This window comes from Martes martes (assembly GCF_963455335.1).
Source record: "Martes martes genome assembly, chromosome: 2".
Classification (NCBI taxonomy): Eukaryota; Metazoa; Chordata; class Mammalia; order Carnivora; family Mustelidae; genus Martes; species Martes martes.
This window is the reverse complement of record NC_137889.1, coordinates 123258438-123270241: the sequence shown is the minus strand read 5'-3', so window position 1 is coordinate 123270241 and position 11804 is coordinate 123258438. Positions and strand designations below refer to the sequence as shown.

The 11804-nt window shown below is 37.0% G+C and overlaps 1 pseudogene across 1 annotated transcript; it reads right to left on the bottom strand.

The window, feature by feature from the left end:
• Nucleotides 1-1437: 1437 nt before the first annotated feature.
• Nucleotides 1438-2437, bottom strand: LOC308338323 (glyceraldehyde-3-phosphate dehydrogenase-like; annotated as a pseudogene). The gene has a single exon. The product of its transcript is annotated as a glyceraldehyde-3-phosphate dehydrogenase-like (transcript).
• Nucleotides 2438-11804: the final 9367 nt, after the last annotated feature.

Genomic DNA, 11804 nt, shown 5'->3' with positions numbered 1-11804 from the left:
TTATATGAGCACCCTACTCATAATACATACCTGAAAATTATCTTAATTATCCAGGAAATGAAATGTAGTTGAAGAAATAGGCTTATCAAAATTCATTTTCACTAAAAGTGGAAATTTTAAAAATATATGTATTTTATCATAACCTGACCAAAATCCCCAACAAATACATATAATCATAATTTGGCATTTCTTTTTTACAAATAAATGCATTTAATGTTATAAAATTAGTTTAAGGATCACTTATCTGCTTCTTAAAAGTTTAATATGCTGAAATTAGCACATTTTTCATTAACTATATCTTATCTCTGATGTTATAATTTTGTACCAGTTTTCTTTTGTATGTTCCATGGATTTTCATTATTCCCCCCAATCTCATCTTATAAATTAAAAGATTAAAACAGAATGTTTTTAAAGCATTCAGCTAGATTTTCATTTCTTCAAGTAGTCTGTTAATCTATTTCTATAGATTATCAATAATTTTATAGTTATTTATATATTTGTACTTAGTACTATGTTTGCTTAATTTTTGACTACCGATTTTTTTCCATTGTTGTCCCATCTTTCAAATCTTTCTTTTTTTTTTTTTTTTTTTAAGAGTTCATTTTTAAGTAATCTCTCCACCCAGCATGGGGCTCGAATTTAAAGCCCTGAGATTAAGAGTCACATGCCCTACCACCTGAGCCAGACTGGTGCCCTCTGCCTTCTATTGTATTGAGAACGTTTCCACATTTACTTCCTTCAGATAATTTTGAAGTAACAGATTTGATTTTTATAATCTCCCGAATACCATTTTAAACATAACCAGTGTAACCTAACAAATGTATATTACTTGTAGCATGTTTATTTCCAAAATTCCCTATCCTCAGATTCATCTATTTACATGTTATAAAGTGTTGGGTTGTTTTTTACTTTTCAAAAAATCAAACTCAATAATAACAATTTTGATATTAAACAGTAAGATTTACTAATATTTAATCATTTACTTTTTTTCTTGAATTTCTTTCATAACATTCTCGGATTTTACTTTCTCCTAAAAGAAATTATTTTAAAATCATATAGTGTGTTTTTAGCTTTAAAATCTTCATGTACTCTAAAACTAGCTTTATTTTGCTTTCACCTTGAATGATATGTCCACTAAATATTAAACTTGAAGTTGACTATTATTTATCCTCAGTACTTCAAAGATGCCATCATTGGTGGTACAAAGTATGTTGTGTATTTTTTTGGGAGGGGGCTGGGTACAGTATACTTTATTGATGGTACATGAGAAGGTAGGGATCCCCAAGCCCCTCCCCTTCTTCAGGGGTCTGGGATGAAAACAGTGGAGGTTGGGAGATTCTCAGTGTTCTGGGGGATAAATTGGGACAAGGATTCCCCAGCAGCTGAGGGCCTATCTCTTCTTCTTCCTCTGGCTAGAGCTGGTGGTCCAGGGAGCTCTTACACCTTGGAGGACATGTGGACCATAAGGTCCACCACCCAGTTGCTGTAGCCAAATTCACTGTCATACCAGGAAATGAGCTTGACACAGTGGTTATCGAGAGCAATGCCAGCCCCCCATATTGAAGGTAGAAGAGTGGATGTCACTGTTAAAGTCACAGGAGACAACCTGGTCCTCAGTGTACCCCAGGAAGCCATTGAGGGAGCCCTCTGATGCCTGCTTCACCACCTTCTTGATGTCATCATATTTGGCAGCTTTCTCCAGGCAGCAGGTCAGATCCGCAACAGACACACTGATGGTGGGGACGGAAGGCTATGCCAGTGAGCTTCCCGTTCAGCTCAGAGATGACTTTGCCTACAGCCTTGGCCACACCAGTGGAAGCAGGGATGATGTTCTGGGAAGCCTCTTGGCCATCATGCCACAGCTTCCCAGAGGGGCCATCCACAGTCTTCTGGGTGGCAGTGATGGCATGGTCGGTGGTCATGAGTCCCTCCACAATGCCAAAGTTGTCATGGATGACCTTGGCCAGGGGAGCCAAGAAGTTGATGGTACAGGAGGCATTGCTGATGATCTTGAGGGAGTTGTCATACTTCTCATCATTCACACCCATCACGAACATGGGAGCATCAGCAGAAGGAGCGGTGATGATGACCCTCTTGGTCCCGCCCTTCAAGTGAGCTCCAGCCTTCTCCATGGTGGTGAAGACCCCAGTGGACTCCACAACATACTCATCACCAGCATCACACCACTTGATGTTGGTGGGATCTTGCTCCTGGAAAGTGGAGATGGACTTTCCATTGATGACAAGCTTCCCGTTCTCAGCCTTGACTGTGCTGTGGAATTTGCTGTGGATAGAATCATAGTGGAACATGTAGACCAAGTAGTAGAGATCAATGAAAGGGTCATTGATGGTGACAATATCCACTTTGCCAGAGTTAAAGCAGCCCTGGTGACCAGGCGCCCAATACGGCCAAATCTGTTCACTCCAACTTTCACCATTCTGTCTTGGGCACACGGCTGGCACTGCACCTGAAGATGCGGCTGTTGAATGGGGAAGAGCAGAGAGCCTGTTGTGTACTTTTTTTTTTTTTTTTTTTAGGATTTTACTTATTTATTTGACAGACAGAGATCACAAGTAGGCAGAGAGGCAGGCAGAGAGAGAGAAGAGGAAGCAGGCTTCCCGCTGAGCAGAGAGCCCAATACGGGGCTCGATCCCAGGACCCTGGGATCATGACCTGAGCCGAAGGCAGAGGCTTTAACCCACTGAGCCACCCAGGCGCTCCCCTGTTGTGTATTTTGATGATGAATTTTGCCATTTAATCTTTTAATCTTCATTATTTTTCAGTTTCACTCTGATGTGACCAGATAAAAGATTTATATCTTTTATACTCTGGTGGGAATTCTGAAACAAGGTATGATGTTGCATATATAAAAATTTCTTTATGCTGGTTTAGAGGTTACTTTCATATGTAGGTCACACAAGGCTAATACTATTTACAGACTTGTCCATTCAGTAAACAATTTTTATCAGAAAAAATTCTGGTTTCTTAATTTACTCTTTCCCTTATTTACCGTTCTTATTTATGACTGCTTATTTTTTGTTTCATACATATTATTTATGTTTGCTGAGTGTATGACTTTTTTTGAGCATCCAAACACTAATTATATTAAATTCTCAGACTGATTATAACACTAATTTCTTTTGTAGTAAATGTGTATTGTGTTGTGTGATTTTTTAAAAAATATTTTATTTATTTATTTGTCAGAGGGAGAGAGAGAGAGCACAAGCAGGCAGAGTGGAAGGCAGAGGCAGAGAGAGAAGCAGGCTCCCCACTGGGCAAGGAGCCTGAGGTGGGACTGGATCCCAGGACCTTGGGATCATGACCTGAGCCGAAGGCAGTGGCTAAACCAACTGAGCCACCCAGGCATCCTGTGTTGTTTGATTTGACATTGTATTATTATTATTTAATTGCTTGGATGATCTAATGAGTGCAGGCTATAAGTATGTTCTGAATGGGAACGTTTGGGGGATTTTGATTTTGGTTTTGTTGTTATTGGCGAGTGTGTGTAGTATGTGTATTTGCTTTCCTTCGATTTTTATTTTGTTATTATTTTCTCCCCCCTCCAGCAACTCTGTACCTTTGAAGTTGCTTCCTTCTAGTCCATACAAGATGCAGTTATTAAAATAGTGTTTGACAGTTTCTATGTTATAAAGATATCCAAGATATCAGAGATCCAATCATAGAGTCAGCTGACAACTTGACTCAGTCCTTGAAAAAAGGTTGTGTTTTCTGTACCTGGATCCTTAGGTCAGCAGCTTACTGTAAGGGTGCTGTGGTGTTATAATTCCATATCAGGTCAACAGCCATTTTTTTTTTAACCCTCTTTTCACAATAAAGGGGGAGGAATCTATTTCTTCCCAGTTCTACACTTCAAATGCTGAGAGGGAGGTGTGCCTGGGTGGTTAAATCACTTAAGCCTCCCTTTCTTGGTTTAGGCTCAGGTCATGATCTTAGGGTCCTGAGATCAAGCCCTGAGCAGGGCTCCATTACCTGGAGGTCTTCTTGAGATTCTCTCCAGCACCCTCTGCTCTGCCCCCACACCATGCATGCGCTCGCACTCTCTCTCTCCCTCTTTCTCTAAAACAAATAAATAAATCTTTAAAAACAAACAAAAGGGTGCCTGGGTGGCTCGGTGGGTTAAAGCCTCTGCCTTCGGCTCGGGTCATGATCCCAGGTCCTGGGATCGAGCCCTGCATCAGGCTCTCTGCTCAGCAGGGAGCCTGCTTCCTCCTCTCTCTCTCTCTGCCTGCCTCTCTACCTACTTGTGATCTCTGTCTGTCAAATAAATAAATAAAATCTTTAAAAATAAATAAATAAATAAATAAATGCTGTGAGGGAATAGTAAGAACTGTGTCACAGAAAGCGATCTTAGTGCTTTGCTTTTCTGGAGCCCCACGTTGCGTGTTCACCTATCTTCTAATTCTTAAATTCTAGCAGGTCAGTGGCATATCCAATAACAGCTTTGCAATTCTGGGGACTTACTTCTTGATGCATGAAAATGTTTATCATGTCATTGGATCTCAGCTACTAAATATGAATATATAGTTTATATATATCCAATATTTGTGTGAATACATATATTTGGTATTTTTGGATCACTGGGTCTTTTTAAGACTGATGCAGCTTCTGGCATGCCTGCCTGGCTCAGTTGAAAGAATATGCAACTCTTGATCTTGGGGTGCAGTATTTGAGCTCAACATTGAGTGTAGAGATTACTTAAAAATAAAATCTTAAAAAAACAAACAAACAACCTCATTGTATCTTTTGACCAGTCATTCATATTTCCAGTGATGGAATTAGTTGGAAGCTCAGTTATGATCACTATGATCTCTGCACGATTAGCAGAAGCCCACTTACACTGTAAAAACTTAGAAATCTGTGTTTTATCATTTTCCTAAATATCATTATTCTTATACATACAAAATAACAACTAAAAAGTAGAAAAACAGAAAATTTATAAATTTATAAAATAGCATTAAAATACTAATAAGCCTTTTCAATCAAAGGATATTATAGTAATTCGAAGGTTCAAAAGTTCTAGTTTTTAATTCACTATTCATTTTTTTAAAGATTTATTTATTCATTTTTACAGAGAGAGAGATATCCCAGGTAAGCAGAGAGGCAGGCAGGGGTGGGGGGGATGCAGGCCCCCGACTGAGCAGAAAGCCATGATTTGGGGCTGGATCCCAGGACCCTGAGATCATGACCTGAGCCAAAGGCAGAGGCTTAACCCACTGAGCCACCCAGGCACCCGTAACGTGTTATTCTTTAAAAAATTAATATGTGAGTAGAGTTGATTTTTGTTTTTGGAATCTTTAAATAATGGATTAGAAGTATCTTATAATTATTCTCTCATGTTTAATTCTAAGAGAAACTGTCCCGTAACTAACGCTACGAAGGACTGCATAGTTGTCTTGAGCTTTGTTCGATGCATTTTACAAAGAAAGTCTTAATAATCTTCACACTTCTTATGAGGTAATTACTATTTCTGAGTTTCAGAAAAGCTAAGATGCGGAAAGACAGTTATTTGCTGATAGAATAGCATGTAATAAATGACAGAGTCAGAATGTGACCGTGGGCAGTCTGACTCCAAAGGAAGATACTATGCAGTTTTGCTCATTTTACTTTCAACGTAGACATCATTAGGTACCACATGATAATGACTGACCTCTTGTCTTTGTACAGTTATGAAGGAACTGTTTCCTTTCTGCATTTTTTTCTCTCCCCAAATGGCCTTTCTTCATTATCAAATGCCTAGTTATACAATTGATTTGTAGATCTTTAAAGATTTCTGCTTTTGTATTTGATGTGGTATATTTTAATGATATATAACCTTAAACATACTGCTTACAGATGGTTATGTTAGTATTAGAAAATGCATAATAAATTTGAATTCCTGATACACATTTTAGAACAATACCTGAACATGGAAAACAACCAAATATCTTTCTCATATAATTCTCCTGACTATAGATTACTATAAATAAACAGATTCTAAATTGTGACAAAGACTACATAAGTAAACTGTGTTTGACCTTGAGGATTTAAAAATCAAAGTGAAATTATCACCAATATTATCATTACCAAAATTCAAAAACATAAGAATCAAGAAAAGCAATGTAATCTCCTAAGCCCAGTAGATGTGGCCCAATATAAGTGGTTTTATTACTCTGCTATGGCAAAGAAAACAAATCAAAAACAAGTCCTCAATATTTTGCCATATGGCTAAATTTCACATTTCTGTTTATCACCTTCAGTAATGTCTATGAAGAGGACATTCCTGATCTCTTTTTACTTTGAACAGCTTTGCTTCCTTTGCTCTCACTGGACTTTAGTTAGGCTACTCTTTCATTAAGTTCTCAGTAATTAATCTGTTTATTAGCTATAGACTTTTAGAGTGAATCTATATAGGAATAATTTTCTTTAGGAAAGGGAAACTATATTTGTAAATTGCAACAAAGGGCCTCCTAATATAAAAGAAACAAAATAAGTGTGTGTGTGTGTGTGTGTGTGTGTGTGTGTTGGGGCATGTGTGCATGTATATACAGTCAAGAACTTAACTTGAGAACATGTGATATTGAAAAATGTATTATGTGTGCTTTTGTTTTGAACTCAAAATTAATTATCCCTTAAAACAATATTATTAGATTTCTAGGTTAGGTTAATATAGACCTCATGTGTTATAGAAATATATAACTTGACTGATGAATCCTAGGATTTGAGAACCAAGAGGAAGGAAGAAGGGAAAAGTAGAGTCAAGTACAACACGAGTCAAAATATTGTGACAGGTGAAATTGTCCTTTAAGCTGACATCATTTCTGTACTTCTTCCCAACTTCTGTTACAAACCTGCTGACATGCGCATGAGTCTCCATTGAATGTGGAAACAGTCCTGGCACTAAATGAGGGGTTAACAAGCAAATATCCATCCCTTCATTTACAAAGTGATTAAGATCACAGACTCTGGAACCAGACTTCTGGGGCTCAAATTTTGTTTTTTTCATTATTAAGTTTTGTGACCTTAAGCAATTTACTTAATCACCCTGTGTCTTAGTTTATTTATTCATAAAATAGAAATAGTACCAGTAACTAGCTAGCAATTAACTCATACAGTTTGTTTTGTTTTTTTCTTTTAATGAAAATAGGCTGAATAGTGTTTTACAAATTTTAGAACAATGATTGACAAAATATAAGTGGTATGGAACTTTTAGCTATTATGATTAAAGTTGTTATTACTACTATTTTAAAAAAACAAACAAACAAACAAATATGCATTAAAGCATCAGTTTTTTGTCAAACACTATACCAGAGGAGGAACATATAAGATAAATAAGAACAGTTCTTGCATCAAAAAGTTTCAGGCTAGAGAAAATGCAGACTGGCCAGTTTTAAAGTTGATCAAATAGGGATGCCAGGAGAAATATCCATGAAAGGAGAGTTTAAAAAAAAATTGTGGGAATGCTTCAATTCAAAAGTACCTGTGTTTAAGACAAACATAACTATCCAGACATCGAGAGGGTTAACAATCACAAGCAACTAAAGACCAAGAAATCAATTTAGATATTAAGAGATGCGCACACACAAGAAGATGGCATTTTAGATGTTAAGCAATAGGTATTCAGATAAAAATTTAAGGGGCAGGAGTCCAGGAACCAAAAGACTACAAGGTAAAGAATGGGAAGCAAGCCACTAAAAAACCAGAAAACAGAGAATTAAGCTCATTTTGGAGCAAATAGAAGCCAACATGGCAAGACTGACTAAATGCAATTATTAAACTACATCCTCTAGAAGTTAATTATTCCCTATGCCTAGGGACATGCTTAGTCTCAGAATCCGAGGGTATAGTTTAGAACTGGGGGAATTTAGATGGAATTCACAATTAACATAAGAACATTTGGCTCCAAAATTTATCAGGTAGACAATCTTCCTGAGCAATAGATTGTCCATTTACAAAATGAAATTACATTAAAACATTTTTTTTATTCTCTAAACAAAAAGAAAGGGGAAAATAAGTTTTAAAGTATTATATAAGCCTAACATATACCAGTTATCTTAATTATCATATGACCACAGTCACAAATCTAAAGATTTTGGAAAATTGCCATACAGAGATCAAAATATTAGGATGTGCCAATGTGTTGTTGTAGGTCCTAACTGTACTGCTTCAATACTACACCTTGTCCAAGTTATTCTCAATCCCTTTTATTCACCTAAAATGCTTGGAGCATAGCAGGAAATTAATCAATGTGCATTGAAAAAATAAAATGGGGGCTGACCAAATTAAATCACATTAACCTGGAAAAGATTATCAATACCTCACTCCTTGTAAAGCTATTTGCATTTTCCAGAGGAGACCTTGTTGATACAAAATTAATGTCCAAATGGTAGAAGCCAAACTGGCAAGAGTCAAGATGTCTTTCAAGAGATGAATATATAGGGGCCCCTGGGTGGCTCAGAGGGTTAAAGCCTCTGCCTTCGGCTCAGGTCATGATCCCAGGGTCCTGGGATCAAGCCCCGCATTGGGCTCTCTCCTTGGCAGGGAGCCTGCTTCCTCCTCTCTCTCTGTCTGCCTCTCTGCCTACCTGTGATCTCTCTCCTTGAAAAAATAAATAAAATCTTAAAAAAAAAAAAAAGAGATGAATGGATAAAGAAGACATGGTTCATATACACAATGGAATATTACTCAGCCATCAGAAAGGATGAATACCTACCATTTACATTGACCTGGATGGAACATAGTATTATGTTAAGTGAAATAAGTCAATCAGAGAAAGCCAATATCATATGGTTTCAGTCATATTTGGAATATGAGAAATAGCACAGAGGATCATAGGGGAACAGAGAGAAAACTGAGGGGGAAGAAAGAGAGGGAGGCAAACCATAAGAGAGTCTTGACTCTGAAACAAACTGATGGTTGGTAGAGGGGAGGTTGGTAGGGGTTGGTGTAACTAGATGATGGGCATTAAGGATGCACACTGGGTATTATATGCAACTAATGAATTGTTGAACACTACATCAAAAACAAATGATGTACTATATGTTGGCTAATTGAATTAAAAAAAAAAAAAAAAGAACCCAGAACTTTGCAACACACCCTAAACTATGAAATTTTGTTAATAATAATGTATCGGGGCACCTGGGTGGCTCAGTGGGTTAAAGTCTCTGCCTTCAGCTCAGGTCATGATCCCAGGGACCTGGGATGGAGCCCCGCATCGGGCTCTCTGCTCCGTGGAGAGCCTGCTTTCTCCTCTCTCTCGGCCTGCCTCTCTGCCTACTTGTGATCTCTGTCTGTCAAATAAATAAATAAAATCTTTAAAATAAAAAAATAGTGTATCAATATTGGTTCATCAGTTTTAACAAATGTAAAATGTCAATAACAGGAGGAACTTTGGGCAGAGGAGGGTAATATGGGAACTCTATACTTGCTGTTCAATTTTTCTGTAAATCTGAAACTGCTAAAAAGTTAAGTGTATCAATGTTAATTGAAAAAAAGAAGAGTTGTTATTTCTGAGATGTTATTTGTATAACACTTTTATTGTTAAAATGATTTATAATTGCTTACTTGAATTATTCTGGTGTCGTTAGCTATGGTCTGTGGTGCCACATACAAAAACAAAACTGAGATATATCTGAAAAATTATATGTACTTTTCCATTTTATTAGTATGTATAAAACACATTATCATATGATTTATTATTAGCTCATTAGAAGGAATTTTAAACAAGGAGTTGATAATTTCACTCTGGGTATTTACAATATAGGTATTATAGCAACTAGCAATCTAAAATATGAAGTAACTAGAGACATTAGCACGGAAAAATATACAGTTATATGTCTTATGTGAGAAAGTAAGTCAAATACAATTTTATGATACGATAAACAAGTTCATGTTTACACTAGATATAAATATCCTATCTACTTATGAGTCAATTGGATAGATTTCTTGAGACATCCAAGAACTTCAAGAGTTGCATGATTATTGGAAAGAACACAGTTAATTCAAAGGACAGGTAATCCAGATAAAGGGGTAATTTTGAATAAGCGTCTTACTCTAAAACAGCTCTAAATGACCTCAAGGAAAAGTGGAGGACTTCATAAATGTACTTAGCCTGGTAAAAGTGAAAGGTAGAAAAAACAGATAACAAAGAAACAAAGATGTCATTGGAAACAGCACAGAGAATTCACTGGAAAGGAAAAGTTAGTGGAGAGAAGGTTAAAATGTTCAAGTGAGAAATGAGTAGTATTTGACCTAATGTTATTTTTATAGATTAGAGACTGTATTACATTCCTGGAGCTGCCACAAAAAGTAACCACAAACTTGGTGGCTTATAAAAACAGAAGTTTATTCTCTCACATTTCTAAAGGCTAGAAGTCTAAAATTGAGGTGTCTACAGGGCCACTCTCCTCCTCATAGCTCTAGAAGAGAATCCTTTCTTTCTTTCTTTCTTTCTTTCTTTCTTTCTTTCTTTCTTTCTTTCTTTCTTTTTTTTTTTTTTTTTCCTTCTCAACTCTAGGAGGCTCTGTCCAGGCTCCCTTAGCTGCTAGTAGCATCATTCAAAACTGCAGTTCAGGGGTGCCTGGGTGGCTCAGTGGGGTTAAAGCCTCTGCCTTTGGCTCAGGTCATGATCCCAGAGTCCTGGAATTGAACCCCGAATCCGGCTCTCTGCTCAGCAGGGAGCCTGCTTCCTCCTCTCTCTCTCCCTGCCTCTTTGCCTACTTGTGATCTCTCTCTCTCTGTTAAATAAATAAAATCTTAAAAAAAATAAAATAAAATAAAAAACTGCACTTCATCTTCACCTGACCTCCTTCTTTGTGTTCTGTGTGTCCTTTTTTTCTCTTATAAGGGAACTCTGGTTTTAGGACCCACCCTAATCCAACATCCTCTAGTCTCAATTCTTTCCTTAATTATACCTACAAAGACCCTATTTCTGTTTGTTTGTTTTTTTTTTTAATCTTTCTTTAAAGAATTTATTTATTTATTTATTTATTTATTTAACAGGGAGAATGAGAGAGAGACACAGTGCAAGCTGGGGGACCGATAGGGAGAGAGAGAGAGAAGCAGGCTCCCTACTGAGTGGGGAGCCCGGTGAGGGGCACTATCCCAGATCCCTGGGACGATGGCCTGAGCTGAAGGCAGACACTGAATCAACTGAGCGACCCAGGCACTCCAGGAATGCCATTTTTTATGAGGACCTATAGCATACTATCAGTGCAATTGTGAAAGCTATTAGGAAGAAATAATAAATTATATCAGTAAAGGCATCCTCATTTAAAAGTGGTAGAATTGAACACACATACTGTTCTGTCCCTAGAACCTCTGTAAAATGACACTAAAGATATAAAACTACGTAAACTGAAAAACAGATAATAACAGGTACCAATATAGTATATGAAGCAGAAGATACCAGTGAGAAGCAAGCTAATTCATGCCTCAAAATCACAGAAAATATGGGATAGAGGAACTAGAAAGTACAGATCATAAGGTAAATTTTGACACTGGAAACAGGTGGTAGATAATGTCCAAATTAGACAGATTGAGAAACAGAAGTATAAGCACATTATTTAAAAGTTAGAAGTTCCATACCAGAAGAAACAGTAAAGTATTGTGGGAGGGTGACACAGGGATGGGCAAGGCATCTGCAGAACACTGCTGTTTTTCATTTTATGCTTATTAGCGTAGTTGATTTTTAATCTAGAATTATGAATAATATTGATAAAGATTTTTTTAAGTGTCATGTTAAACATACACAACATCGCAACTAATAACTGCCTCCATTGAGCATTAACTTGAGACAGGCACAATGC